General features: G+C 40.7%; 77 pseudogenes; all 77 read left to right on the top strand.

Annotated features, from left to right (window-relative positions):
* The first annotated feature begins 236 nt into the window (after window positions 1-236).
* On the top strand, window positions 237-355 carry LOC142747299 (5S ribosomal RNA; annotated as a pseudogene).
* A 253-nt stretch (window positions 356-608) lies between these two features.
* LOC142745219 (5S ribosomal RNA) lies at window positions 609-727 on the top strand (annotated as a pseudogene).
* Window positions 728-794: 67 nt separating this feature from the next.
* On the top strand, window positions 795-913 carry LOC142745152 (5S ribosomal RNA; annotated as a pseudogene).
* A 440-nt stretch (window positions 914-1,353) lies between these two features.
* Window positions 1,354-1,472, top strand: LOC142746557 (5S ribosomal RNA; annotated as a pseudogene).
* A 439-nt stretch (window positions 1,473-1,911) lies between these two features.
* LOC142746959 (5S ribosomal RNA) lies at window positions 1,912-2,030 on the top strand (annotated as a pseudogene).
* A 253-nt stretch (window positions 2,031-2,283) lies between these two features.
* On the top strand, window positions 2,284-2,402 carry LOC142746072 (5S ribosomal RNA; annotated as a pseudogene).
* Window positions 2,403-2,469: 67 nt separating this feature from the next.
* On the top strand, window positions 2,470-2,588 carry LOC142747152 (5S ribosomal RNA; annotated as a pseudogene).
* A 253-nt stretch (window positions 2,589-2,841) lies between these two features.
* On the top strand, window positions 2,842-2,960 carry LOC142746089 (5S ribosomal RNA; annotated as a pseudogene).
* A 230-nt stretch (window positions 2,961-3,190) lies between these two features.
* Window positions 3,191-3,309, top strand: LOC142744715 (5S ribosomal RNA; annotated as a pseudogene).
* A 440-nt stretch (window positions 3,310-3,749) lies between these two features.
* On the top strand, window positions 3,750-3,869 carry LOC142746485 (5S ribosomal RNA; annotated as a pseudogene).
* A 252-nt stretch (window positions 3,870-4,121) lies between these two features.
* Window positions 4,122-4,240, top strand: LOC142746588 (5S ribosomal RNA; annotated as a pseudogene).
* A 440-nt stretch (window positions 4,241-4,680) lies between these two features.
* On the top strand, window positions 4,681-4,799 carry LOC142746650 (5S ribosomal RNA; annotated as a pseudogene).
* Window positions 4,800-4,866: 67 nt separating this feature from the next.
* Window positions 4,867-4,985, top strand: LOC142747298 (5S ribosomal RNA; annotated as a pseudogene).
* Window positions 4,986-5,052: 67 nt separating this feature from the next.
* Window positions 5,053-5,171, top strand: LOC142746576 (5S ribosomal RNA; annotated as a pseudogene).
* A 67-nt stretch (window positions 5,172-5,238) lies between these two features.
* LOC142744211 (5S ribosomal RNA) lies at window positions 5,239-5,357 on the top strand (annotated as a pseudogene).
* Window positions 5,358-5,424: 67 nt separating this feature from the next.
* Window positions 5,425-5,543, top strand: LOC142744913 (5S ribosomal RNA; annotated as a pseudogene).
* Window positions 5,544-5,610: 67 nt separating this feature from the next.
* On the top strand, window positions 5,611-5,729 carry LOC142744523 (5S ribosomal RNA; annotated as a pseudogene).
* A 67-nt stretch (window positions 5,730-5,796) lies between these two features.
* LOC142745853 (5S ribosomal RNA) lies at window positions 5,797-5,915 on the top strand (annotated as a pseudogene).
* A 67-nt stretch (window positions 5,916-5,982) lies between these two features.
* LOC142745277 (5S ribosomal RNA) lies at window positions 5,983-6,101 on the top strand (annotated as a pseudogene).
* Window positions 6,102-6,168: 67 nt separating this feature from the next.
* Window positions 6,169-6,287, top strand: LOC142744714 (5S ribosomal RNA; annotated as a pseudogene).
* Window positions 6,288-6,727: 440 nt separating this feature from the next.
* Window positions 6,728-6,846, top strand: LOC142747297 (5S ribosomal RNA; annotated as a pseudogene).
* A 253-nt stretch (window positions 6,847-7,099) lies between these two features.
* On the top strand, window positions 7,100-7,218 carry LOC142746734 (5S ribosomal RNA; annotated as a pseudogene).
* A 67-nt stretch (window positions 7,219-7,285) lies between these two features.
* Window positions 7,286-7,404, top strand: LOC142745847 (5S ribosomal RNA; annotated as a pseudogene).
* An 812-nt stretch (window positions 7,405-8,216) lies between these two features.
* On the top strand, window positions 8,217-8,335 carry LOC142744912 (5S ribosomal RNA; annotated as a pseudogene).
* A 67-nt stretch (window positions 8,336-8,402) lies between these two features.
* Window positions 8,403-8,521, top strand: LOC142747296 (5S ribosomal RNA; annotated as a pseudogene).
* A 67-nt stretch (window positions 8,522-8,588) lies between these two features.
* LOC142745390 (5S ribosomal RNA) lies at window positions 8,589-8,707 on the top strand (annotated as a pseudogene).
* A 67-nt stretch (window positions 8,708-8,774) lies between these two features.
* LOC142746249 (5S ribosomal RNA) lies at window positions 8,775-8,893 on the top strand (annotated as a pseudogene).
* A 68-nt stretch (window positions 8,894-8,961) lies between these two features.
* On the top strand, window positions 8,962-9,080 carry LOC142744949 (5S ribosomal RNA; annotated as a pseudogene).
* A 67-nt stretch (window positions 9,081-9,147) lies between these two features.
* On the top strand, window positions 9,148-9,266 carry LOC142746475 (5S ribosomal RNA; annotated as a pseudogene).
* Window positions 9,267-9,706: 440 nt separating this feature from the next.
* On the top strand, window positions 9,707-9,825 carry LOC142746696 (5S ribosomal RNA; annotated as a pseudogene).
* Window positions 9,826-9,892: 67 nt separating this feature from the next.
* On the top strand, window positions 9,893-10,011 carry LOC142744178 (5S ribosomal RNA; annotated as a pseudogene).
* Window positions 10,012-10,078: 67 nt separating this feature from the next.
* LOC142745840 (5S ribosomal RNA) lies at window positions 10,079-10,197 on the top strand (annotated as a pseudogene).
* Window positions 10,198-10,264: 67 nt separating this feature from the next.
* On the top strand, window positions 10,265-10,383 carry LOC142744833 (5S ribosomal RNA; annotated as a pseudogene).
* A 67-nt stretch (window positions 10,384-10,450) lies between these two features.
* Window positions 10,451-10,569, top strand: LOC142745848 (5S ribosomal RNA; annotated as a pseudogene).
* Window positions 10,570-10,636: 67 nt separating this feature from the next.
* On the top strand, window positions 10,637-10,755 carry LOC142745897 (5S ribosomal RNA; annotated as a pseudogene).
* Window positions 10,756-10,822: 67 nt separating this feature from the next.
* LOC142744573 (5S ribosomal RNA) lies at window positions 10,823-10,941 on the top strand (annotated as a pseudogene).
* Window positions 10,942-11,008: 67 nt separating this feature from the next.
* Window positions 11,009-11,127, top strand: LOC142747531 (5S ribosomal RNA; annotated as a pseudogene).
* Window positions 11,128-11,194: 67 nt separating this feature from the next.
* Window positions 11,195-11,313, top strand: LOC142746042 (5S ribosomal RNA; annotated as a pseudogene).
* A 440-nt stretch (window positions 11,314-11,753) lies between these two features.
* LOC142747177 (5S ribosomal RNA) lies at window positions 11,754-11,872 on the top strand (annotated as a pseudogene).
* Window positions 11,873-11,939: 67 nt separating this feature from the next.
* Window positions 11,940-12,058, top strand: LOC142744974 (5S ribosomal RNA; annotated as a pseudogene).
* A 66-nt stretch (window positions 12,059-12,124) lies between these two features.
* On the top strand, window positions 12,125-12,243 carry LOC142747520 (5S ribosomal RNA; annotated as a pseudogene).
* Window positions 12,244-12,310: 67 nt separating this feature from the next.
* LOC142747024 (5S ribosomal RNA) lies at window positions 12,311-12,429 on the top strand (annotated as a pseudogene).
* A 66-nt stretch (window positions 12,430-12,495) lies between these two features.
* LOC142745176 (5S ribosomal RNA) lies at window positions 12,496-12,614 on the top strand (annotated as a pseudogene).
* A 67-nt stretch (window positions 12,615-12,681) lies between these two features.
* Window positions 12,682-12,800, top strand: LOC142746039 (5S ribosomal RNA; annotated as a pseudogene).
* A 626-nt stretch (window positions 12,801-13,426) lies between these two features.
* Window positions 13,427-13,545, top strand: LOC142744218 (5S ribosomal RNA; annotated as a pseudogene).
* A 67-nt stretch (window positions 13,546-13,612) lies between these two features.
* LOC142746015 (5S ribosomal RNA) lies at window positions 13,613-13,731 on the top strand (annotated as a pseudogene).
* A 440-nt stretch (window positions 13,732-14,171) lies between these two features.
* LOC142746935 (5S ribosomal RNA) lies at window positions 14,172-14,290 on the top strand (annotated as a pseudogene).
* Window positions 14,291-14,357: 67 nt separating this feature from the next.
* Window positions 14,358-14,476, top strand: LOC142744677 (5S ribosomal RNA; annotated as a pseudogene).
* Window positions 14,477-14,543: 67 nt separating this feature from the next.
* On the top strand, window positions 14,544-14,662 carry LOC142744502 (5S ribosomal RNA; annotated as a pseudogene).
* A 67-nt stretch (window positions 14,663-14,729) lies between these two features.
* Window positions 14,730-14,848, top strand: LOC142746944 (5S ribosomal RNA; annotated as a pseudogene).
* A 66-nt stretch (window positions 14,849-14,914) lies between these two features.
* LOC142746890 (5S ribosomal RNA) lies at window positions 14,915-15,033 on the top strand (annotated as a pseudogene).
* Window positions 15,034-15,287: 254 nt separating this feature from the next.
* Window positions 15,288-15,406, top strand: LOC142745813 (5S ribosomal RNA; annotated as a pseudogene).
* Window positions 15,407-15,659: 253 nt separating this feature from the next.
* On the top strand, window positions 15,660-15,778 carry LOC142747295 (5S ribosomal RNA; annotated as a pseudogene).
* Window positions 15,779-15,845: 67 nt separating this feature from the next.
* Window positions 15,846-15,964, top strand: LOC142744269 (5S ribosomal RNA; annotated as a pseudogene).
* A 626-nt stretch (window positions 15,965-16,590) lies between these two features.
* LOC142745339 (5S ribosomal RNA) lies at window positions 16,591-16,709 on the top strand (annotated as a pseudogene).
* A 67-nt stretch (window positions 16,710-16,776) lies between these two features.
* LOC142747294 (5S ribosomal RNA) lies at window positions 16,777-16,895 on the top strand (annotated as a pseudogene).
* Window positions 16,896-16,962: 67 nt separating this feature from the next.
* LOC142744771 (5S ribosomal RNA) lies at window positions 16,963-17,081 on the top strand (annotated as a pseudogene).
* Window positions 17,082-17,148: 67 nt separating this feature from the next.
* Window positions 17,149-17,267, top strand: LOC142747292 (5S ribosomal RNA; annotated as a pseudogene).
* Window positions 17,268-17,334: 67 nt separating this feature from the next.
* On the top strand, window positions 17,335-17,453 carry LOC142743861 (5S ribosomal RNA; annotated as a pseudogene).
* Window positions 17,454-17,520: 67 nt separating this feature from the next.
* On the top strand, window positions 17,521-17,639 carry LOC142746186 (5S ribosomal RNA; annotated as a pseudogene).
* Window positions 17,640-17,706: 67 nt separating this feature from the next.
* Window positions 17,707-17,825, top strand: LOC142745286 (5S ribosomal RNA; annotated as a pseudogene).
* Window positions 17,826-18,078: 253 nt separating this feature from the next.
* Window positions 18,079-18,197, top strand: LOC142746829 (5S ribosomal RNA; annotated as a pseudogene).
* Window positions 18,198-18,264: 67 nt separating this feature from the next.
* Window positions 18,265-18,383, top strand: LOC142744580 (5S ribosomal RNA; annotated as a pseudogene).
* A 67-nt stretch (window positions 18,384-18,450) lies between these two features.
* Window positions 18,451-18,569, top strand: LOC142746668 (5S ribosomal RNA; annotated as a pseudogene).
* A 67-nt stretch (window positions 18,570-18,636) lies between these two features.
* Window positions 18,637-18,755, top strand: LOC142744832 (5S ribosomal RNA; annotated as a pseudogene).
* Window positions 18,756-18,822: 67 nt separating this feature from the next.
* LOC142746012 (5S ribosomal RNA) lies at window positions 18,823-18,941 on the top strand (annotated as a pseudogene).
* A 67-nt stretch (window positions 18,942-19,008) lies between these two features.
* On the top strand, window positions 19,009-19,127 carry LOC142747038 (5S ribosomal RNA; annotated as a pseudogene).
* Window positions 19,128-19,380: 253 nt separating this feature from the next.
* On the top strand, window positions 19,381-19,499 carry LOC142744340 (5S ribosomal RNA; annotated as a pseudogene).
* Window positions 19,500-19,566: 67 nt separating this feature from the next.
* LOC142746667 (5S ribosomal RNA) lies at window positions 19,567-19,685 on the top strand (annotated as a pseudogene).
* Window positions 19,686-19,752: 67 nt separating this feature from the next.
* Window positions 19,753-19,871, top strand: LOC142744831 (5S ribosomal RNA; annotated as a pseudogene).
* A 66-nt stretch (window positions 19,872-19,937) lies between these two features.
* On the top strand, window positions 19,938-20,056 carry LOC142746886 (5S ribosomal RNA; annotated as a pseudogene).
* Window positions 20,057-20,123: 67 nt separating this feature from the next.
* Window positions 20,124-20,242, top strand: LOC142746828 (5S ribosomal RNA; annotated as a pseudogene).
* A 67-nt stretch (window positions 20,243-20,309) lies between these two features.
* On the top strand, window positions 20,310-20,428 carry LOC142744126 (5S ribosomal RNA; annotated as a pseudogene).
* A 67-nt stretch (window positions 20,429-20,495) lies between these two features.
* LOC142746666 (5S ribosomal RNA) lies at window positions 20,496-20,614 on the top strand (annotated as a pseudogene).
* Window positions 20,615-20,681: 67 nt separating this feature from the next.
* Window positions 20,682-20,800, top strand: LOC142744830 (5S ribosomal RNA; annotated as a pseudogene).
* Window positions 20,801-20,867: 67 nt separating this feature from the next.
* Window positions 20,868-20,986, top strand: LOC142744527 (5S ribosomal RNA; annotated as a pseudogene).
* Window positions 20,987-21,053: 67 nt separating this feature from the next.
* Window positions 21,054-21,172, top strand: LOC142745024 (5S ribosomal RNA; annotated as a pseudogene).
* Window positions 21,173-25,393: the final 4,221 nt, after the last annotated feature.

Raw genomic sequence — 25,393 nt, 5'->3', positions numbered from 1 at the left:
GACTTTCTTTCACAATTGTTTAAAAATAAAAATAGACTAAAGCTTTAAAAGTTAATAGACATTCTAAGCTTAAATGTGCCTTTTCTCGTCAAATCGCAGATATATAACACTTTAAGGCCTCGCTAGTACGAGTGTGAGAGACTGTCTGGGAATCCGAGGTGCGGTTGACTTTTTATTATGTCGTTTAGATTTGTTTCACAATCGATTAAAATGGACTATGGATTAAAGCATTTAATGTCAATGGCCATTCTAAGCTGAATGTGCCTGCTCTCGTCAGATCGCAGAAGTTACACAGCTTAAGGCCTCGCTAGTACCAGTGTGGGAGACTGTCTGGGAATCCGTGGTGCGGTTGACTTTTTATTATGTCGTTTAGATTTTGTTTCACAATAGATTAAATAGGACTATGGATTAAGACTTTTAATCTCAAAAGCCATTCTAAGCTGAATGTGCCTGCTCTCGTCAGATCGCAGAAGTTACACAGCTTAAGCCCTCGCTAGTACCAGTGTGGGAGACTGTCTGGGAATCCGTGGTGCGGTTGACTTTTTATTATGTCGTTTAGATTTTGTTTCACAATCGATTAAAAACGACTATGGATTAAAGAATTTAATGTCAAGGGCCATTCTAAGCTGAATGTGCCTGCTCTCGTCAGATCGCAGAAGTTACACAGCTTAAGGCCTCGCTAGTACCAGTGTGGGAGACTGTCTGGGAATCCGTGGTGCGGTTGCCTTTTTATTATGTCGTTTAGATTTTGTTTCACAATAGATTAAATAGCACTATGGATTAAAGCAGTTATTGTCAATGGCCATTCTAAGCTGAATGTGCCTGCTCTCGTCTGATTGCAGAAGTTACACAGCTTAAGGCCTTGCTAGTACCAGTGTGGGAGACTGTCTGGGAATCCATGGTGCAGTTGACTTTTTATTATGTCGTTTAGAATTTGTTTCACAATCGATTAAAAATAATAATAAACTAAAGCTTTAAAAGTTAATGGCTATTCTTAGGTGAAATGTGCCTTTTCTCGTCAAATCGCAGATCAATAACACTTTAACACCTCGCTAGTACCAGTGTGGGAGACTTTCTGGGCTTCCGTGGTGCTGTTGACTTTTTATTATGTCGTTTAGAATTTCTTTCACAATTGTTTAAAAATAAAAATAGACTAAAGCTTTAAAAGTTAATAGCCATTCTAAGCGTAAATGTGCCTTTTCTCGTCAAATCGCAGATATATAACACTTTAAGGCCTCGCTAGTACGAGTGTGAGAGACTGTCTGGGAATCCGAGGTGCGGTTGACTTTTTATTATGTCGTTTAGATTTGTTTCCCAATCGATTAAAATGGACTATGGATTAAAGAATCTAATGTCAATGGCCATTCTAAGCTGAATGTGCCTGCTCTTGTCAGATCGCAGAAGTTACACAGCTTAAGGCCTTGCTAGTACCAGTGTGGGAGACTGTCTGGGAATCCGTGGTGCGGTTGCCTTTTTATTATGTCGTTTAGATTTTGTTTCACAATCGATTAAAAAGGACTATGGATTAAAGCATTTTATGTCAATTGCCATTCTAAGCTGAATGTGCCTGCTCTCGTCAGATCGCAGAAGTTACACAGCTTAACCCCTCGCTAGTACCAGTGTGGGAGACTGTCTGTGAATCCGTGGTGCGGTTGACTTTTTATTATGTCGTTTAGATTTTGTTTCACAATAGATTAAATAGGACTATGGATTAAAGCATTTAATGTCAATGGCCATTCTAAGCTGTATGTGCCTGCGCTGGTCAGATCGCAGAAGTTACATAGCTTAAGGCCTCGCTAGTACCAGTGTGGGAGACTGTCTGGGAATCCGTGGTGCGGTTGACTTTTTATTATGTCGTTTAGATTTTGTTTCACAATCGATTAAAAAGGACTATGGATTAAAGCATTTAATGTCAATGGCCATTCTAAGATGAACGTGCCTGCTCTCGTCAGATCGCAGCAGTTACACAGCTTAAGGCCTCGCTAGTACCAGTGTGGGAGACTGTCTGGGAATCCATGGTGCAGTTGACTTTTTATTATGTCGTTTAGATTTTGTTTCACAATAGATTAAAAATAAAAATAGACTAAAGCTTTAAAAGTTAATAGCCATTCTAAGCTTAAATGTGCCTTTTCTCGTCAAATCGCAGATATATAACACTTTAAGGCCTCGCTAGTACGAGTGTGAGAGACTGTCTGGGAATCCGAGGTGCGGTTGACTTTTTATTATGTCGTTTAGATTTGTTTCACAATCGATTAAAATGGACTATGGATTAAAGCATTTAATGTCAATGGCCATTCTAAGCTGAATGAGCCTGCTCTCGTCAGATCGCAGAAGTTACACAGCTTAAGGCCTCGCTAGTACCATTGTGGGAGACTGTCTGGGAATCCGTGGTGCAGCTGACTTTTTATTATGTCGTTTAGATTTTGTTTCACAATCGATTAAAAAGGACTATGGATTAAAGCATTTAATGTCAATGGCCATTCTAAGCTGATTGTGCCTGCTCTCGTCAGATCGCAGAAGTTACACAGCTTAAGGCCTCGCTAGTAACAGTGTGGGAGACTGTCTGGGAATCCATGGTGCAATTGACTTTTTATTATGTCGTTTAGATTTTGTTTCACAATCGATTAAATAGGACTATGGATTAAAGCATTTAACGTCAATGGCCATTCTAGGCTGAATGTGCCTGCTCTCGTCATATCGCAGAAGTTACACAGCTTAAGGCCTTGCTAGTACCAGTGTGGGAGACTGTCTGGGAATCCGTGGTGCGGTTGACATATTATTATGTCGTTTAGATTTTGTTTCACAATAGATTAAATCGGACTATGGATTAAAGCTTTTAATGTCAAAGGCCATTCTAAGCTGAATGTGCCTGCTCTCGTCAGATCGCAGAAGTTACACAGCTTAAGGCTTCACTAGTACCAGTGTGGGAGACTGTCTGGGAATCCGTGGTGCGGTTGACTTTTTATTATGTAGTTTAGATTTTGTTTCACAATCGATTAAAAACGACTATGGATTAAAACATTTAATGTCAATGGCCATTCTAAGCTGAATGTGCTTGCTCTCGTCAGATCGCAGAAGTTACACAGCTTAAGGCCTCGCTAGTACCAGTGTGGGAGACTATCTTTTTATTATGTTGTTTAGATTTTGTTTCACAATAGATTAAATAGGACTATGGATTAAAGCAGTTATTGTCAATGGCCATTCTAAGCTGAATGTGCCTGCTCTCATCTGATCGCAGAAGTTACACAGCTTAAGGCCTCGCTAGTACCAGTGTGGGAGACTGTCTGGGAATCCATGGTGCAGTTGACTTTTTATTATGTCGTTTAGAATTTGTTTCACAATCGATTAAAAATAATAATAAACGAAAGCTTTAAAAGTTAATGGCTATTCTTAGGTGAAATGTGCCTTTTCTCGTCAAATCGCAGATCAATAACACTTTAACACCTCGCTAGTACCAGTGTGGGAGACTTTCTGGGCTTCCGTGGTGCTGTTGACTTTTTATTATGTCGTTTAGACTTTCTTTCACAATTGTTTAAAAATAAAAATAGACTAAAGCTTTAAAAGTTAATAGACATTCTAAGCTTAAATGTGCCTTTTCTCTTCAAATCGCAGATATATAACACTTTAAGGCCTCGCTAGTACGAGTGTGAGAGACTGTCTGGGAATCCGAGGTGCGGTTGACTTTTTATTATGTCGTTTAGATTTGTTTCACAATCGATTAAAATGGACTATGGATTAAAGCATTTAATGTCAATGGCCATTCTAAGCTGAATGTGCCTGCTCTCGTCAGATCGCAGAAGTTACACAGCTTAAGGCCTCCGCTAGTACCAGTGTGGGAGACTGGCTGGGAATCCGTGGTGCGGTTGACTTTTTATTATGTCGTTTAGATTTTGTTTCACAATAGATTAAATAGGACTATGGATTAAGGCTTTTAATGTCAAAAGCCATTCTAAGCTGAATGTGCCTGCTCTCGTCAGATCGCAGAAGTTACACAGCTTAAGCCCTCGCTAGTACCAGTGTGGGAGACTGTCTGGGAATCCGTGGTGCGGTTGCCTTTTATTATGTCGTTTAGATTTTGTTTCACAATAGATTAAATAGCACTATGGATTAAAGCAGTTATTGTCAATGGCCATTCTAAGCTGAATGTGCCTGCTCTCGTCTGATCGCAGAAGTTACACAGCTTAAGGCCTCGCTAATACCAGTGTGGGAGACTGTCTGGGAATCCATGGTGCAGTTGACTTTTTATTATGTCGTTTAGAATTTGTTTCACAATCGATTAAAAATAATAATAAACTAAAGCTTTAAAAGTTAATGGCTATTCTTAGGTGAAATGTGCCTTTTCTCGTCAAATCGCAGATCAATAACACTTTATCACCTCGCTAGTACCAGTGTGGGAGACTTTCTGGGCTTCCGTGGTGCTGTTGACTTTTTATTATGTCGTTTAGAATTTCTTTCACAATTGTTTAAAAATAAAAATAGTCTAAAGCTTTAAAAGTTAATAGCCATTCTAAGCGTAAATGTGCCTTTTCTCGTCAAATCGCAGATATATAACACTTTAAGGCCTTGCTAGTACGAGTGTGAGAGACTGTCTGGGAATCCGAGTTGCGGTTGACTTTTTATTATGTCGTTTAGATTTGTTTCCCAATCGATTAAAATGGACTATGGATTAAAGCATTTAATGTCAATGGCCATTCTAAGCTGAATGTGCCTGCTCTTGTCAGATCGCAGAAGTTACACAGCTTAAGGCCTTGCTAGTACCAGTGTGGAAGACTGTCTGGGAATCCGTGGTGCGGTTGACTTTTTATTATGTCGTTTAGATTTTGTTTCACAATCGATTAAAAAGGACTATGGATTAAAGCAATTAATGTCAATGGCCATTCTAAGCTGAATGTGCCTGCTCTCGTCAGATCGCAGAAGTTACACAGCTTAAGGCCTCGCTAGTACCAGTGTGGGAGACTGTCTGGGAATCCGTGGTGCGGTTGACTTTTTATTATGTCGTTTAGATTTTGTTTCACAATCGATTAAAAAGGACTATGGATTAAATCATTTTATGTCAATGGCCATTCTAAGCTGAATGTGCCTGCTCTCGTCAGATCGCAGAAGTTACACAGCTTAACGCCTCGCTAGTACCAGAGTGGGAGACTGTCTGTGAATCCGTGGTGCGGTTGACTTTTTATTATGTCGTTTAGATTTTGTTTCACAATCGATTAAAAAGGACTATGGATTAAAGCATTTTATGTTAATTGCCATTCTAAGCTGAATGTGCCTGCTCTCGTCAGATCGCAGAAATTACACAGCTTAAGGCTTCGCTAGTACCATTGTGGGAGACTGTCTGGGAATCCGTGGTGCAGTTGACTTTTTATTATGTCGTTTAGATTTTGTTTCACAATAGATTAAATAGGACTATGGATTAAAGCATTTAACGTCAATGGCCATTCTAGGCTGAATGTGCCTGCTCTCGTCAGATCGCAGAAGTTACACAGCTTAAGGCCTCGCTAGTACCAGTGTGGGAGACTGTCTGGGAATCCGTGGTGCGGTTGTCTTTTTATTATGTCGTTTAGATTTTGTTTCACAATAGATTAAATAGGACTATGGATTAAAGCATTTAACGTCAATGGCCATTCTAAGCTGAATGTGCCTGCTCTCGTCAGATCGCAGAAGTTACACAGCTTAAGGCCTTGTTAGTACCAGTGTGGGAGACTGTCTGGGAATCCATGGTGCGGTTGAATTTTTATTATGTCGTTTAGATTTTGTTTCACAATCGATTAAAAAGGACTATGGATTAAAGCATTTGATGTCAATGGCCATTCTAAGCTGAATGTCCCTGCTCTCGTCAGATCGCAGAAGTTACACAGCGTAAGGCCTCACTAGTACCAGTGTGGGAGACTGTCTGGGAATCCGTGGTGCGGTTGACTTTTTATTATGTAGTTTAGATTTTGTTTCACAATCGATTAAAAACGACTATGGATTGACGCATTTAATGTCAATGGCCATTCTAAGCTGAATGTGCTTGCTCTCGTCAGATCGCAGAAGTTACACAGCTTAAGGCCTCGCTAGTACCAGTGTGGGAGACTGTCTGGGAATCCGTGGTGCGGTTGCCTTTTTATTATGTTGTTTAGATTTTGTTTCACAATAGATTAAATAGGACTATGGATTAAAGCAGTTATTGTCAATGGCCATTCTAAGCTGAATGTGCCTGCTCTCATCTGATCGCAGAAGTTACACAGCTTAAGGCCTCGCTAGTACCAGTGTGGGAGACTGTCTGGGAATCCATGGTGCAGTTGACTTTTTATTATGTCGTTTAGAATTTGTTTCACAATCGATTAAAAATAATAATAAACTAAAGCTTTAAAAGTTAATGGCTATTCTTAGGTGAAATGTGCCTTTTCTCGTCAAATCGCAGATCAATAACACTTTAACACCTCGCTAGTACCAGTGTGGGAGACTTTCTGGGCTTCCGTGGTGCTGTTGACTTTTTATTATGTCGTTTAGACTTTCTTTCACAATTGTTTAAAAATAAAAATAGACTAAAGCTTTAAAAGTTAATAGACATTCTAAGCTTAAATGTGCCTTTTCTCGTCAAATCGCAGATATATAACACTTTAAGGCCTCGCTAGTACGAGTGTGAGAGACTGTCTGGGAATCCGAGGTGCGGTTGACTTTTTATTATGTCGTTTAGATTTGTTTCACAATCGATTAAAATGGACTATGGATTAAAGCATTTAACGTCAATGGCCATTCTAAGCTGAATGTGCCTGCTCTCGTCAGATCGCAGAAGTTACACAGCTTAAGGCCTCGCTAGTACCAGTGTGGGAGACTGTCTGGGAATCCGTGGTGCGGTTGACTTTTTATTATGTCGTTTAGATTTTGTTTCACAATAGATTAAATAGGACTATGGATTAAGGCTTTTAATCTCAAAAGCCATTCTAAACTGAATGTGCCTGCTCTCGTCAGATCGCAGAAGTTACACAGCTTAAGCCCTCGCTAGTACCAGTGTGGGAGACTGTCTGGGAATCCGTGGTGCGGTTGACTTTTTATTATGTCGTTTAGATTTTGTTTCACAATCGATTAAAAACGACTATGGATTAAAGAATTTAATGTCAAAGGCCATTCTAAGCTGAATGTGCCTGCTCTCGTCAGGTCGCAGAAGTTACACAGCTTAAGGCCTCGCTAGTACCAGTGTGGGAGACTGTCTGGGAATCCGTGGTGCGGTTGCCTTTTTATTATGTCGTTTAGATTTTGTTTCACAATAGATTAAATAGCACTATGGATTAAAGCAGTTATTGTCAATGGCCATTCTAAGCTGAATGTGCCTGCTCTCGTCTGATCGCAGAAGTTACACAGCTTAAGGCCTCGCTAGTACCAGTGTGGGAGACTGTCTGGGAATCTATGGTGCAGTTGACTTTTTATTATGTCGTTTAGAATTTGTTTCACAATCGATTAAAAATAATAATAAACTAAAGCTTTAAAAGTTAATGGCTATTCTTAGGTGAAATGTGCCTTTTCTCGTCAAATCGCAGATCAATAACACTTTAACACCTCGCTAGTACCAGTGTGGGAGACTTTCTGGGCTTCCGTGGTGCTGTTGACTTTTTATTATGTCGTTTAGAATTTCTTTCACAATTGTTTAAAAATAAAAATAGACTAAAGCTTTAAAAGTTAATAGCCATTCTAAGCGTAAATGTGCCTTTTCTCGTCAAATCGCAGATATATAACACTTTAAGGCCTCGCTAGTACGAGTGTGAGAGACTGTCTGGGAATCCGAGGTGCGGTTGACTTTTTATTATGTCGTTTAGATTTGTTTCCCAATCGATTAAAATGGACTATGGATTAAAGAATTTAATGTCAATGGCCATTCTAAGCTGAATGTCCCTGCTCTTGTCAGATCGCAGAAGTTACACAGCTTAACGCCTTGCTAGTACCAGTGTGGGAGACTGTCTGGGAATCCGTGGTGCGGTTGACTTTTTATTATGTCGTTTAGATTTTGTTTCACAATCGATTAAAAAGGACTATGGATTAAAGCATTTTAAGTCAATGGCCATTCTAAGCTGAATGTGCCTGCTCTCGTCAGATCGCAGAAGTTACACAGCTTAACCCCTCGCTAGTACCAGTGTGGGAGACTGTCTGTGAATCCGTGGTGCGGTTGACTTTTTATTATGTCGTTTAGATTTTGTTTCACAATAGATTAAATAGGACTATGGATTAAAGCATTTAACGTCAATGGCCATTCTAAGCTGAATGTTCCTGCTCTCGTCAGATCGCAGAAGTTACACAGCTTAAGGCCTCGCTAGTACCAGTGTGGGAGACTGTCTGGGAATCCGTGGTGCGGTTGAATTTTTATTATGTCGTTTAGATTTTGTTTCACAATCGATTAAAAAGGACTATGGATTAAAGCATTTAATGTCAATGGCCATTCTAAGCTGAATGTGCCTGCTCTCGTCAGATCGCAGAAGTTACACAGCTTAAGGCCTCGCTAGTACCAGTGTGGGAGACTGTCTGGGAATCCGTGGTGCGGTTGACTTTTTATTATGTCGTTTAGATTTTGTTTCACAATCGATTAAAAAGGACTATGGATTAAAGCATTTAATGTCAATGGCCATTCTAAGCTGAATGTGCCTGCTCTCGTCAGATCGCAGAAGTTACACAGCTTAAGGCCTCGCTAGTACCAGTGTGGGAGACTGTCTGGGAATCCGTGGCACGGTTGACTTTTTATTATGTCGTTTAGATTTTGTTTCACAATAGATTAAATAGGACTATGGATTAAAGCATTTAACGTCATTGGCCATTCTAAGCTGAATGTGCCTGCTCTCGTCAGATCGCAGAAGTTACACAGCTTAAGGCCTTGCTAGTACCAGTGTAGGAGACTGTCTGGGAATCCGTGGTGCGGTTGAATTTTTATTATGTCGTTTAGATTTTTGTTTCACAATCGATTAAAAAGGACTATGGATTAAAGCATTTAATGTCAATGGCCATTCTAAGCTGAATGTCCCTGCTCTCGTCAGATCGCAGAAGTTACACAGCTTAAGGCCTCGCTAGTACCAGTGTGGGAGACTGTCTGGGAATCCGTGGTGCGGTTGCCTTTTTATTATGTTGTTTAGATTTTGTTTCACAATAGATTAAATAGGACTATGGATTAAAGCAGTTATTGTCAATGGCCATTCTAAGCTGAATGTGCCTGCTCTCGTCTGATTGCAGAAGTTACACAGCTTAAGGCCTCGCTAGTACCAGTGTGGGAGACTGTCTGGGAATCCATGGTGCAGTTGACTTTTTATTATGTCGTTTAGAATTTGTTTCACAATCGATTAAAAATAATAATAAACTAAAGCTTTAAAAGTTAATGGCTATTCTTAGGTGAAATGTGCCTTTTCTCGTCAAATCGCAGATCAATAACACTTTAACACCTCGCTAGTACCAGTGTGGGAGACTTTCTGGGCTTCTGTGGTGCTGTTGACTTTTTATTATGTCGTTTAGAATTTCTTTCACAATTGTTTAAAAATAAAAATAGACTAAAGCTTTAAAAGTTAATAGCCATTCTAAGCGTAAATGTGCCTTTTCTCGTCAAATCGCAGATATATAACACTTTAAGGCCTCGCTAGTACGAGTGTGAGAGACTGTCTGGGAATCCGAGGTGCGGTTTACTTTTTATTATGTCGTTTAGATTTGTTTCCCAATCGATTAAAATGGACTATGGATTAAAGCAATAAATGTCAATGGCCATTATAAGCTGAATGTGCCTGCTCTCGTCAGATTGCAGAAGTTACACAGCTTAAGGCCTCGCTAGTACCAGTGTGGGAGACTGTCTGGGAATCCGTGGTGCGGTTGACTTTTTATTATGTCGTTTAGATTTTGTTTCACAATCGATTAAAAAGGACTATGGATTAAAGCATTTAACGTCAATGGCCATTCTAAGCTGAATGTACCTGCTCTCGTCAGATCGCAGAAGTTACACAGCTTAAGGCCTCGCTAGTACCAGTGTGGGAGACTGTCTGGGAATCCGTGGTGCGGTTGAATTTTTATTATGACGTTTAGATTTTGTTTCACAATCGATTAAAAAGGACTATGGATTAAAGCATTTAATGTCAATGGCCATTCTAAGCTGAATGTGCCTGCTCTCGTCAGATCGCAGAAGTTACACAGCTTAACGCCTCGCTAGTACCAGTGTGGGAGACTGTCTGGGAATCCGTGGTGCGGTTGACTTTTTATTATGTCGTTTAGATTTTGTTTCACAATAGATTAAATAGGACTATGGATTAAAGCATTTAACGTCAATGGCCATTCTAAGCTGAATGTGCCTGCTCTCGTCAGATCGCAGAAGTTACACAGCTTAAGGCCTCGCTAGTACCAGTGTGGGAGACTGTCTGGGAATCCGTGGTGCGGTTGAATTTTTATTATGTCGTTTAGATTTTGTTTCACAATCGATTAAAAAGGACTATGGATTAAAGCATTTAATGTCAATGGCCATTCTAAGCTGAATGTCCCTGCTCTCGTCAAATCGCAGAAGTTACACAGCTTAAGGCCTCGCTAGTACCAGTGTGGGAGACTGTCTGGGAATCCGTGGTGCGGTTGACTTTTTATTATGTCGTTTAGATTTTGTTTCACAATCGATTAAAAAGGACTATGGATTAAAACATTTAATGTCAATGGTCATTCTAAGCTGAATGTGCCTGCTCTCGTCAGATCGCAGAAGTTACACAGTTTAAGGCCTCGCTAGTACCAGTGTGGGAGACTGTCTGGGAATCCGTGGTGCGGTTGAATTTTTATTATGTCGTTTAGATTTTGTTTCACAATCGATTAAAAAGGACTATGGATTAAAGCATTTAATGTCAATGGCCATTCTAAGCTGAATGTCCCTGCTCTCGTCAGATCGCAGAAGTTACACAGTTTAAGGCCTCGCTAGTACCAGTGTGGGAGACTGTCTGGGAATCCGTGGTGCGGTTGACTTTTTATTATGTTGTTTATATGTTGTTTCACAATAGATTAATTAGGACTATGGATTAAGGCTTTTAATGTCAATGGCCATTCTAAGCTGAATGTGCCTGCTCTCGTCAGATCGCAGAAGTTACACAGCTTAAGGCCTCGCTAGTACCAGTGTGGGAGACTGTCTGGGAATCCGTGGTGCAGTTGACTTTTTATTATGTCGTTTAGATTTTGTTTCACAATCGATTAAATAGGACTATGGATTTAAGCAGTTATTGTCAATGGCCATTCTAAGCTGAATGTGCCTGCTCTCGTCAGATCGCAGAAGTTACACAGCTTAAGGCCTCGCTAGTACCAGTGTGGGAGGCTGTCTGGGAATCCATGGTGCGGTTGACTTTTTATTATGTCGTTTAGAATTTGTTTCACAATCGATTAAAAATAATAATAAACTAAAGCTTTAAAAGTTAATGGCTATTCTTAGGTGAAATGTGCCTTTTCTCGTCAAATCGCAGATCAATAACACTTTAACACCTCGCTAGTACCAGTGTGGGAGACTGTCTGGGCTTCCGTGGTGCTGTTGACTTTTTATTATGTCGTTTAGAATTTCTTTCACAATTGTTTAAAAATAAAAATAGACTAAAGCTTTAAAAGTTAATAGCCATTCTAAGCTTAAATGTGCCTTTTCTCGTCAAATCGCAGATATATAACACTTTAAGGCCTCGCTAGTACGAGTGTGAGAGACTGTCTGGGAATCCGAGGTGCGGTTGACTTTTTATTATGTAGTTTAGATTTGTTTCACAATCGATTAAAATCGACTATGGATGAAAGCATTTAATGTCAATGGCCATTCTAAGCTGAATGTGCCTGCTCTTGTCAGATCTCAGAAGTTACACAGCTTAAGGCCTTGCTAGTACCAGCGTGGGAGACTGTCTGGGAATACGTGGTGTGGTTGACTTTTTATTATGTCGTTTAGATTTTGTTTCACAATCGATTAAAAAGGACTATGGATTAAAGCATTTAATGTCAATGGCCATTCTAAGCTGAATGTGCCTGCTCTCGTCAGATCGCAGAAGTTACACAGCTTAAGTCCTCGCTAGTACCAGTGTGGGAGACTGTCTGGGAATCCGTGGTGCGGTTGACTTTTTATTATGTCGTTTAGATTTTTTTCACAATCGATTAAAAAGGACTATGGATTAAAGCATTTAATGTCAATGGCCATTCTAAGCTGAATGTGCCTGCTCTCGTCAGATCGCAGAAGTTACACAGCTTAAGGCCTCGCTAGTACCAGTGTGGGAGACTGTCTGGGAATCCGTGGTGCAGTTGACTTTTTATTATGTCGTTTAGATTTTGTTTCACAATCGATTAAAAAGGACTATGGATTAAAGCATTTAATGTCATTGGCCATTCTAAGCTGAATGTCCCTGCTCTCGTCAGATCGCAGAAGTTACACAGCTTAAGGCCTCGCTACTACCAGTGTGGGAGACTGTCTGGGAATCCGTGGTGCGGCTGACTTTTATTATGTTGTTTAGATTTTGTTTCACAATAGATTAAATAGGACTATGTATTAAGGCTTTTAATGTCAATGGCCATTCTAAGCTGAATGTGCATGCTCTCGTCAGATCGCAGAAGTTACACAGCTTAAGGCCTCGCTAGTACCAGTGTGGGAGACTGTCTGGGAATCCGTGGTGCGGTTGACTTTTTATTATGTCGTTTAGATTTTGTTTCACAATCGATTAAAAAGGACTATGGATTAAAGCATTTAATGTCAATGGCCATTCTAAGCTGAATGTGCCTTCTCTCGTCAGATCGCAGAAGTTACACAGCTTAAGGCCTTGCTAGTACCAGTGTGGGAGACTGTCTGGGAATCCATGGTGCGGTTGACTTTTTATTATGTCGTTTAGAATTTGTTTCACAATCGATTAAAAATAATAATAAACTAAAGCTTTAAAAGTTAATGGCTATTCTTAGGTGAAATGTGCCTTTTCTCGTCAAATCGCAGATCAATAACACTTTAACACCTCGCTAGTACCAGTGTGGGAGACTTTCTGGGCTTCCGTGGTGCTGTTGACTTTTTATTATGTCGTTTAGAATTTCTTTCACAATTGTTTAAAAATAAAAATAGACTAAAGCTTTAAAAGTTAATAGACATTCTAAGCTTAAATGTGCCTTTTCTCGTCAAATCGCAGATATATAACACTTTAAGGCCTCGCTAGTACGAGTGTGAGAGACTGTCTGGGAATCCGAGGTGCGGTTGACTTTTTATTATGTCGTTTAGATTTGTTTCACAATCGATTAAAATGGACTATGGATGAAAGTATTTAATGTCAATGGCCATTCTAAGCTGAATGTGCCTGCTCTTGTCAGATCGCAGAAGTTACACAGCTTAAGTCCTTGATAGTACCATTGTGGGAGACTGTGTGGGAATCCGTGGTGCGTTTGACATTTTATTATGTCGTTTAGATTTTGTTTCACAATCGATTAAAAAGGACTATGGATTAAAGCATTTATTGTCAATGGCCATTCTAAGCTGAATGTACCTGCTCTCGTCAGATCGCAGAAGTTACACAGCTTAAGGCCTCACTAGTACCAGTGTGGGAGACTGTCGGGGAATCCGTGGTGCGGTTGACTTTTTATTATGTCGTTTAGATTTTGTTTCACAATAGATTAAATAGGACTATGGATTAAAGCAGTTAATATCAATGGCCATTCTAAGCTGAATGTACCTGCTCTCATCTGATCGCAGAAGTTACACAGCTTAAGACCTCGCTAGTACCAGTGTGGGAGACTGTCTGGGAATCCATGGTGCAGTTGACTTTTTATTATGTCGTTTAGAATTTGTTTCATAATCGATTAAAAATAAAAATAAACTAAATCTTTAAAAGTTAATTTCTATTCTTAGGTGAAATGTGCCTTTTCTCGTCAAATCGCAGATCAATAACACTTTAACACCTCGCTAGTACCAGTGTGGGAGACTTTCTGGGCTTCCGTGGTGCTGTTGACTTTTTATTATGTCGTTTAGAATTTCTTTCACAATTGTTTAAAAATAAAAATAGACTAAAGCTTTAAAAGTTAATAGACATTCTAAGCTTAAATGTGCCTTTTCTCGTCAAATCGCAGATATATAACACTTTAAGGCCTCGCTAGTACGAGTGTGAGAGACTGTCTGGGAATCCGAGGTGCAGTTGACTTTTTATTATGTCGTTTAGATTTGTTTTACAATCGATTAAAATGGACTATGGATTAAAGCATTTAACGTCAAAGGCCATTCTAAGCTGAATGTGCCTGCTCTTGTCAGATCGCAGAAGTTACACAGCTTAAGGCCTTGCTAGTACCAGTGTGGGAGACTGTCTGGGAATCCGTGGTGCGGTTGACTTTTTATTATGTCGTTTAGATTTTGTTTCACAATCGATTAAAAAGGACTATGGATTAAAACACTTAATGTCAATGGCCATTCTAAGCTGAATGTGCCTGCTCTCGTCAGATCGCAGAAGTTACACAGCTTAAGGCCTCGCTAGTACCAGTGTGGGAGACTGTCTGTGAATCCGTGGTGCGGTTGACTTTTTATTATGTCGTTTAGATTTTGTTTCACAATAGATTAAATAGGACTATGGATTAAAGCATTTAACGTCAATGGCCATTCTAAGCTGAATGTGCCTGCTCTCGTCAGATCGCAGAAGTTACACAGCTTAAGGCCTCGCTAGTACCAGTGTGGGAGACTGTCGGGGAATCCGTGGTGCGGTTGACTTTTTATTATGTCGTTTAGATTTTGTTTCACAATAGATTAAATAGGACTATGGATTAAAGCAGTTATGGTCAATGGCCATTCTAAGCTGAATGTGCCTGCTCTCATCTGATCGCAGAAGTTACACAGCTTAAGGCCTCGCTAGTACTAGTGTGGGAGACTGTCTGGGAATCCATTGTGCGGTTGCCTTTTTATTATGTCATTTAGATTTGTTTCACAATCGATTAAAATGGACTATGGATTAAAGCATTTATTGTCAATGGCCATTCTAAGCTGAATGTGCCTGCTCTCGTCAGTTTGCAGAAGTTACACAGCTTAAGGCCTCGCTAGTACCAGTGTGGGAGACTGTCTGGGAATCCGTGGTGCGGTTGCCTTTTTATTATGTCGTTTAGAATTTGTTTCACAATCGATTAAAAATAATAATAAACTAAAGCTGTAAAAGTTAATAGCCATTCTAAGCTTAAATGTGCCTTTTCTCGTCAAATCGCAGATATATAACACTTTAAGGCCTTGCTAGTACGAGTGTGAGAGACTGTCTGGGAATCCGTGGTGCGGTTGACTTTTTATTATGTCGTTTAGATTTTGTTTCACAATCTATTAAAAAGGACTATGGATTAAGGCATTTCGTGTCAATGGCCATTCTAAGGTGAATGTTCCTGCTCTCGTCAGATCGCAGAAGTTACACAGTTTAAGGCCTCGCTAGTACCAGTGTGGGAGACTGTCTGGGAATCCGTGGTGCGGTTGACTTTTTATTATGTCGTTCAGATTTTGTTTCACAATCGATTAAAAAGGACTATGGATTAAAACATTTAACGTCAATGGCCGTTCTAAGCTGAATGTGCCTGCTCTCGTCAGATCACAGAAGTTACAGAGCTTAAGGCCCCGCTAGTACCCGTGTGGGAGACTGTCTGGCAATCCGTGGAGCGGTTGACTTTTTATTATGTCGTTTCGATTTTGTTTCACAATAGATTAAATAGGACTATGGATTAAAGCATTTAACGTCAATGGCCATTCTAAGCTGAATGTGCCTGCTCTCGTCAGATCGCAGAAGTTACACAGCTTAAGGCCTCGCTAGTACCAGTGTGGGAGACTGTCTGGGAATCCGTGGTGCGGTTGACTTTATATTATGTCGTTTAGATTTTGTTTCACAATCGATTAAAAAGGACTATGAATTAAAGCATTTAATGTCAATGGCCATTCTAAGCTGAATGTGCCTGCTCTCGTCAGATCGCAGAAGTTACACAGCTTAAGGCCTCACAAGTACCAGTGTGGGAGACTGTCTGGGAATCCGTGGTGCGGTTGACTTTTTATTATGTCGTTTAGATTTTGTTTCACAATCGATTAAAAAGGACTATGGATTAAAGCATTTAATGTCAATTGCCATTCTAAGCTGAATGTGCCTTCTCTCGTCAGATCGCAGAAGTTACACAGCGTAAGGCCTCGCTAGTACCAGTGTGGGAGACTGTCTGGGAATCCATGGTGCGGTTGCCTTTTTATTATGTCATTTAGAATTTGTTTCACAATCGATTAAAAATAATAATAAACTAAAGCTTTAAAAGTTAATGGCTATTCTTAGGTGAAATGTGCCTTTTCTCGTCAAATCGCAGATCAATAACACTTTAACACCTCGCTAGTACCAGTGTGGGAGATTTTCTGGGCTTTCGTGGTGCTGTTGACTTTTTATTATGTCGTTTAGAATTTCTTTCACAATTGTTTAAAAATAAAAATAGACTAAAGCTTTAAAAGTTAATAGCCATTCTAAGCTTAAATGTGCCTTTTCTCGTCAAATCGCAGATATATAACACTTTAAGGCCTCGCTAGTACGAGTGTGAGAGACTGTCTGGGAATCCGAGGTGCGGTTGACTTTTTATTATGTCGTTTAGATTTGTTTCACAATCGATTAAAATGGACTATGGATTAAAGCATTTAACGTCAATGGCCATTCTAAGCTGAATGTCCCTGCTCTCGTCAGATCGCAGAAGTTACACAGCTTAAGGCCTCGCTAGTACCAGTGTGGGAGACTGTCTGGGAATCCGTGGTGCGGTTGAATTTTTATTATGTCGTTTAGATTTTGTTTCACAATCGATTAAAAGGGACTATGGATTAAGGCATTTAATGTCAATGGCCATTCTAAGCTGAATGTGCCTGCTCTCGTCAGATCGCAGAAGTTACACAGCTTAAGGCCTCGCTAGTACCAGTGTGGGAGACTGTCTGGGAATCCGTGGTGCGGTTGACTTTTTATTATGTCGTTTAGATTTTGTTTCACAATCGATTAAAAAGGACTATGGATTAAAGCATTTAATGTCAATGGCCATTCTAAGCTGAATGTGCCTGCCCTCGTCAGATCGCAGAAATTACACAGCTTAAGGCCTCGCTAGTACCAGTGTGGGAGACTGTCTGGGAATCCGTGGTGCGGTTGACTTTTTATTATGTCGTTTAGATTTTGTTTCACAATCGATTAAAAAGCACTATGGATTAAAGCATTTAATGTCAATGGCCATTCTAAGCTGAATGTGCCTGCTCTCGTCAGATCGCAGAAGTTACACAGCTTAAGGCCTCGCTAGTACCAGTGTGGGAGACTGTCTGGGAATCCGTGGTGCGGTTGACTTTTTATTATGTCGTTTAGATTTTGTTTCACAATAGATTAAATAGGACTATGGATTAAGGCTTTTAATGTCAATGGCCATTCTAAGCTGTATGTGCCTGCTCTCGTCAGATCGCAGAAGTTACACAGCTTAAGGCCTCGCTAGTACCAGTGTGGGAGACTGTCTGGGAATCCGTGGTGCGGTTGACTTTTTATTATGTCGTTTAGATTTTGTTTCACAATCGATTAAAAAGGACTATGGATTAAAGCATTTAATGTCAATGGCCATTCTAAGCTGAATGTGCCTGCTCTCGTTAGATCGCAGAAGTTACACAGCTTAACGCCTCGCTAGTACCAGTGTGGGAGACTGTCTGGGAATCCGTGGTGCGGTTGACTTTTTATTATGTCGTTTAGATTTTGTTTCACAATAGATTAAATAGGACTATGGATTAAAGCATTTAATGTCAATGGCCATTCTAAGCTGAATGTCCCTGCTCTCGTCAGATTGCAGAAGTTACACAGCTTAAGGCCTCGCTAGTACCAGTGTGGGAGACTGTCTGGGAATCCGTGGTGCGGTTGACTTTGTATTATGTAGTTTAGATTTTCTTTCACAATCGATTAAAAAGGACTATGGATTAAAGCATTTAATGTCAATGGCCATTCTAAGCTGAGTGTCCCTGCTCTCGTCAGATCGCAGAAGTTACACAGCTTAATGCCTCGCTAGTACCAGTGTGGGAGACTGTCTGGGAATCCGTGGTGCGGTTGAATTTTTATTATGTCGTTTAGATTTTGTTTCACAATCGATTAAAAAGGACTATGGATTAAAGCATTTAATGTCAATGGCCATTCTAAGCTGAATGTCCCTGCTCTCGTCAGATCGCAGAAGTTACACAGCTTAAGGCCTCGCTAGCACCAGTGTTGGAGACTGTCTGGGAATCCGTGGTGCGGTTGACTTTTTATTATGTCGTTTAGATTTTGTTTCACAATCGATTAAAAAGGACTATGGATTAAAGCATTTAATGTCAATGGCCATTCTAAGCTGAATGTGCCTGCTCTCGTCAGATCGCAGAAGTTACACAGCTTAAGGCCTCGCTAGTACCATTGTGGGAGACTGCCTGGGAATCCGTGGTGCGGTTGACTTTTTATTATGTCGTTTAGATTTTGTTTCACAATCGATTAAAAAGGACTATGGATTAAAGCATTTAATGTCAATGGCCATTCTAAGCTGAATGTGCCTGCTCTCGTTAGATCGCAGAAGTTACCCAGCTTAACGCCTCGCTAGTACCAGTGTGGGAGACTGTCTGGGAATCCGTGGTGCGGTTGACTTTTTATTATGTCGTTTAGATTTTGTTTCACAATAGATTAAATAGGACTATGGATTAAAGCATTTAACGTCAATGGCCATTCTAAGCTGAATGTGCCTGCTCTCGTCAGATCGCAGAAGTTACACAGCTTAAGGCCTCGCTAGTACCAGTGTGGGAGACTGTCTGGGAATCCGTGGTGCGGTTGAATTTTTATTATGTCGTTTAGATTTTGTTTCACAATCGATTAAAAAGGACTATGGATTAAAGCATTTAATGTCAATGGCCATTCTAAGCTGAATGTGCCTGCTCTCGTCAGATCGCAGAAGTTGCACAGCTTAAGGCCCCGCTAGTACCAGTGTGGGAGACTGTCTGGGAATCCGTGGTGCGGTTGGCTTTTTATTATGTCGTTTAGATTTTGTTTCACAATCGATTAAAAAGGACTATGGATTAAAGCATTTAATGTCAATGGCCATTCTAAGCTGAATGTCCCTGCTCTCGTCAGATCGCAGAAGTTACACAGCTTAATGCCTCGCTAGTACCAGTGTGGGAGACTGTCTGGGAATCCGTGGTGCGGTTGAATTTTTATTATGTCGTTTAGATTTTGTTTCACAATCGATTAAAAAGGACTATGGATTAAAGCATTTAATGTCAATGGCCATTCTAAGCTGAATGTCCCTGCTCTCGTCAGATCGCAGAAGTTACACAGCTTATGGCCTCGCTAGCACCAGTGTTGGAGACTGTCTGGGAATCCGTGGTGCGGTTGACTTTTTATTATGTCGTTTAGATTTTGTTTCACAATCGATTAAAAAGGACTATGGATTAAAGCATTTAATGTCAATGGCCATTCTAAGCTGAATGTGCCTGCTCTCGTCAGATCGCAGAATTTACACAGCTTAAGGCCTCGCTAGTACCAGTGTGGGAGACTGTCTGGGAATCCGTGGTGCGGTTGACTTTTTATTATGTCGTTTAGATTTTGTTTCACAATCGATTAAAAAGGACTATGGATTAAAGCATTTAATGTCAATGGCCATTCTAAGCTGAATGTGCCTGCTCTCGTTAGATCGCAGAAGTTACCCAGCTTAACGCCTCGCTAGTACCAGTGTGGGAGACTGTCTGGGAATCCGTGGTGCGGTTGACTTTTTATTATGTCGTTTAGATTTTGTTTCACAATAGATTAAATAGGACTATGGATTAAAGCATTTAACGTCAATGGCCATTCTAAGCTGAATGTGCCTGCTCTCGTCAGATCGCAGAAGTTACACAGCTTAAGGCCTCGCTAGTACCAGTGTGGGAGACTGTCTGGGAATCCGTGGTGCGGTTGAATTTTTATTATGTCGTTTAGATTTTGTTTCACAATAGATTAAATAGGACTATGGATAAAGCATTTAACGTCAATGGCCATTCTAAGCTGAATGTCCCTGCTCTCGTCAGATCGCAGAAGTTACACAGCTTAATGCCTCGCTAGTACTAGTGTGGGAGACTGTCTGGGAATCCGTGGTGCGGTTGAATTTTTATTATGTCGTTTAGATTTTGTTTCACAATCGATTAAAAAGGACTATGGATTAAAGCATTTAATGTCAATGGCCATTCTAAGCTGAATGTCCCTGCTCTCGTCAGATCGCAGAAGTTACACAGCTTAAGGCCTCGCTAGCACCAGTGTTGGAGACTGTCTGGGAATCCGTGGTGCGGTTGACTTTTTATTATGTCGTTTAGATTTTGTTTCACAATCGATTAAAAAGGACTATGGATTAAAGCATTTAATGTCAATGGCCATTCTAAGCTGAATGTGCCTGCTCTCGTCAGATCGCAGAAGTTACACAGCTTAAGGCCTCGCTAGTACCAGTGTGGGAGACTGCCTGGGAATCCGTGGTGCGGTTGACTTTTTATTATGTCGTTTAGATTTTGTTTCACAATCGATTAAAAAGGACTATGGATTAAAGCATTTAATGTCAATGGCCATTCTAAGCTGAATGTGCCTGCTCTCGTTAGATCGCAGAAGTTACCCAGCTTAACGCCTCGCTAGTACCAGTGTGGGAGACTGTCTGGGAATCCGTGGTGCGGTTGACTTTTTATTATGTCGTTTAGATTTTGTTTCACAATAGATTAAATAGGACTATGGATTAAAGCATTTAACGTCAATGGCCATTCTAAGCTGAATGTGCCTGCTCTCGTCAGATCGCAGAAGTTACACAGCTTAAGGCCTCGCTAGTACCAGTGTGGGAGACTGTCTGGGAATCCGTGGTGCGGTTGAATTTTTATTATGTCGTTTAGATTTTGTTTCACAATCGATTAAAAAGGACTATGGATTAAAGCATTTAACGTCAATGGCCATTCTAAGCTGAATGTGCCTGCTCTCGTCAGATCGCAGAAGTTACACAGCTTAAGACCCCGCTAGTACCAGTGTGGGAGACTGTCTGGGAATCCGTGGTGCGGTTGACTTTTTATTATGTCGTTTAGATTTTGTTTCACAATCGATTAAAAAGGACTATGGATTAAAGCATTTAATGTCAATGGCCATTCTAAGCTGAATGTGCCTGCCCTCGTCAGATCGCAGAAGTTACACAGCTTAAGGCCTCGCTAGTACCAGTGTGGGAGACTGTCTGGGAATCCGTGGTGCGGTTGACTTTTTATTATGTCGTTTAGATTTTGTTTCACAATCGATTAAAAAGGACTATGGATTAACCCCTTCCCGCTCCTTGACGTACTATTACGTCATGGCAGCTGTATCGTTCGCGCTCCATGCCGTAATAGTACGTCACGGGAGTAACGGCCGTTTCGGCCGTCCTCCCGACACATACAGGAGCTGTGACGCTGCTGTCTTGTTCAGCAGCTGTCACAGCTCCTACAGCGGGGACCGATCGCTGTGTCCCCGCTGATTAACCCCTTAAAAGCCGCGTTCTATAGAGATCGCGGCTTTTTAGGGGTTAAGCTGCCATCGCCGGCCTGCTACGCGACAGCGGCCGGCGATGGTGACTATGGCAACCGGACACCAAACAATGGCGTCCGGCTATGCCATAGACGGAAGCCTAGTGGGTCCTGACAACGTCAGGACCCACTATGCTTGCTGTCAGTGAGTAGCTGACAGTTCTAATACACTGCACTACGCATGTAGTGCAGTGTATTAGAATAGCGATCAGAGCCTCCTGCCCTCATGTCCCCTAGTGGGACAAAGTAATAAAGTTAAAAAAAGTTAAAAAAAGATGTGTAAAAATAAGAAAATAAAAGATTTAAAAGTATTAAAAGTAAAAATCCACCTTTTTACCTTATCAGTCATTTATTATTAATAAAAATATATAAACAAACAAATAAACTATACATAATTGGTATTGCCGCGTCCGTAACGGCCTGAACTACAAAATTATTCCGTTATTTATCCCGCACGGTGAACGCCGTAAAATAAAATAATAATAAACCGAACCACAATCAAAATTCTTTGGTCACTTCACCTCCCAAAAAATGGAATAAAAAGAGATCAAAAAGTCGCATGTACCTAAAAATGGTACTGATGGAAACTACAGTTCGTTACGCAAAAAATAAGTCCTGGCACGGCTTTATTGATGGAAAAATAAAAACGTTTTGGCTCTTAGAATAAGGTAACACAAAAAGTGAATGATTGTTTACAAAACGTATTTTATTGTGCAAACGCCATAAGACATAAAAAAAAACTATAAACATCTGGTATCGACGTAATCGTATCGCCCCGCAGAATAAAGTGAACATGTCAATTATAGCGCACGGTGAACGCCGTAAAAAAAAAAAGAAAAAAAAACAATCGTACAATTGCTGTTTTTTAGTCACCACGCCACCTACAAATAGAATAAAAACTGATCAAAAAGCCGCATGCACCCCTAGAAAACTACAATGGATTCCTCAAGGGGTCTAGTTTCCAAATTGGGGTCACTTTTGGGGGGTTCCCAATGTTTTGGCACCACAAGACCTCTTCAAACCGGACATGGTGCCTAATAAAAAAGAGGCTTCAAAATCCGCTAGGTCCTCCTTTGCTTCGGAGGCTGGTGCTTCAGTCCATTACCGCACTAGGGCCACATGTGGGATATTTCTCAAAACTGCAGAATCTGGGCAATAAGTATTAAGTTGCGTTTCTCTGATAAATCCTTTTGTGTTATAAAAAAAATGGTATAAAGAGGATTTTCTGACAAAAAAAAAATGTAAATTTCACCTCTACTTTGCTCTAAATTTTTGTGAAACACCTAAAGGGTTCATAAACTTTCTAAATGCTGTTGTGAATACTTTGAGGGGTCTAGTTTCTAAAATGGGGTGTTTGATAGGGGTTTCTAATATATGGGCCCCTCAAAGCAACTTCAGAACTGAACTGGAACCTAAAAAAATAAATAAATGAGGCAATACTTCATTTCTTACATTATACTGATAATGAGCCGTGCCCACCCCGAGATGACCCCAGTTTTGACCGTTTGTATAAACGGAGACCCCTATTGGACCGTTTCAGTGCCCGGTTTTCCCAAGCATTCACCCCCGAGACGTGTATTTCTATTGATGAGTCCCTGGTACATTTTAAAGGGAGGGTTCAATTCCGCGAGTACCTGCCGGGTAAGAGGGCAAGGTATGGCGTGAAGATGTATAAGCTGTGCGAGAGTGCATCAGGGTATACCTACAGGTTTAGGATATATGAAGGAAAGGCCACCCCCAAAGCAGACTGCATCCTGGACTACAATAGGTACATGGGGAGGGGTGGACTTGTAAGATCAAGCCCTGAAGCCCTACAGCGCCATGCGGTGTGGTATAAGAAGCTGGCCGGGCACATCATACAGATGGCATTGTACAATGCGTACGTGCTACGTCGATGTGCAGGCCAGACGGGAACTTTCCTGGAATTTCAAGAGGTGATTATCAAGAACCTAATCTTTAGGGACCAAGAAGGGGGGGCACCCAGTACTTCTGGAAGCGAGCCCACACGCATCGTACCAGGGCAACACTTTCCAGGAGAAGTTCCCCAAACTGGCAAGAAGGGAAAAAGTCAAAAGAGGTGCAAAGTCTGCTATAAGAGGTTGATAATGGATGACACAATATATCAATGTGACACGTGTCCCGAATAACCAGAGCTCTGTATGAAAGTGTTTTAAAATTTATCATACATCCCTTGGTTTATAATTTACCCCAATTTTACTTACCCTGATGCACTCCACACAGCTTATCCCCCCTCGTCTTTCCCCTCTGGGCCCTGCTGTGTGTCCAGGCAGCTGATAACAGCCACATGTAGGGTATTGCCATAACCGGGAGAACCCACATTACAGTTTATGGGGTGTAGGTCTCCGGTCAAAATGCTCACTACACCTCTAGATGAATGCCTTAAGGGTGTAGTTTTTAAAACGGGGTCACTTCTTGCGGGTTTCAACTGTACTGGTACCTCAGGGGCTTCTGCATACATGACTTCGCACTAGAAAATCCCCAGTAGGCCAAATGGTGGTCCTTTCCTTCTGAGCCCTCCCATGGGCCCAAACGGCAGTTTATCACCACAAATGGGGTATTGCCGCACTCAGGACAAATTGGGCAACAAAATGGAGTATTTTATTTCTTGTGAAAATAAGAATTTTTGAGCTAAAATGACATATTATTGGAAAAAATATATTTTTTTTTAATTCCCAGCCCAATTCAAATAAGTTCTGTGAAGAAACTATGGAGTCTAAATGGTCACATTACCCATAAATGAATTCCTTGAGGGGTGTAGTTTCCAAAATGGGGTCACTTCTGGTGGGTTTCCATTGCTTTGATACCTCTGGGGCTCTGCAAATGCGACATGGCACCCGAAAACCAAACCAGCAAAATCTGTACTCCAAAGAACACACAGCGCTCCTTCCCTTCTGAGGCCTCCCATGGGCCCAAACGGCAGTTTATTGCCACAAATGGGGTATTGATGCACTCAGGAGAAATTGGGAAACAAAATTGAGTATTTTGTTCCCTGTGAAAATAAGAAATTTTGGTAAAAAATGACATCTTATTGGAAAAAATTTCATTTTTTTTATGTCACAGCCCAATTGAAATAGGTGCTGTGAAAAAACAGTGTGGTCAAAATGCTAACAACAACCATAAATGAATTCCTTGAGGGGTGTAGTTTCCAAAATGGGGTCACTTTTGGTGTGTTTCCATTGCTTTGATACCTCTGAGGCTCTGCAAATGCGACATGGCACCCGAAAACCAATCCAACAAAATCTGGACTCCAACAAACATATAGCGCTCCTTTCCTTCTGAGCCCTCCCATGGGCCCAAACGGCAGTTTATCACCACAAATGGGGTATTGCCACACTAAGGACAAATTGGGCAACAAAATGGGGTATTTTGTTCCCTGTGAAAATAAGAAATTTTGATCACAAATGACATTTTATTGGAAAAAATGACATTTTTTTCATTTCAGAGCCCAATTCAAATACGTGCTGTGAAAAAACTGTGCGGTCAAAATGGTAACAACAACCCTAAATTAATTCCTTGAGGGGTGTAGTTTCCAAAATGGGGTCACTATTGGGGGATTCCTACTGTTTTGACACCTCAACATCTCTTCAAACCTGGCATGCTGCCTAAAATATATTCTAATAAAAAAAGAGGACTCAAAATGCACTAGGTGCTTCTTTGCTTCTAGGGCCACATGTGGGAAATTTCTAAAAACTGCAGAATCTGGACAATACATATTTAGTAGTGTCTCTCTGGTAAAACCTTCTGTGTTACAGAAAAAAAATGAATAAAATTGAAATTCAGCAAGAAAAATGAAATTTGCAAATTTCACCTCCACTTTGCTTTAATTCCTGTGAAATGCCTGAAGGGTTAAAAAACTTTCTAACTGCTGTTTTGAATACTTTGAGGGGTCTAGTTTTTAAA

The sequence above is a fragment of the Rhinoderma darwinii genome, chromosome 2, assembly GCF_050947455.1.
Source record: "Rhinoderma darwinii isolate aRhiDar2 chromosome 2, aRhiDar2.hap1, whole genome shotgun sequence".
Taxonomy (NCBI): domain Eukaryota; kingdom Metazoa; phylum Chordata; class Amphibia; order Anura; family Rhinodermatidae; genus Rhinoderma; species Rhinoderma darwinii.
Note: the sequence above shows the minus strand (reverse complement) of the source record. Positions and strands in the feature narration are given on the sequence as shown.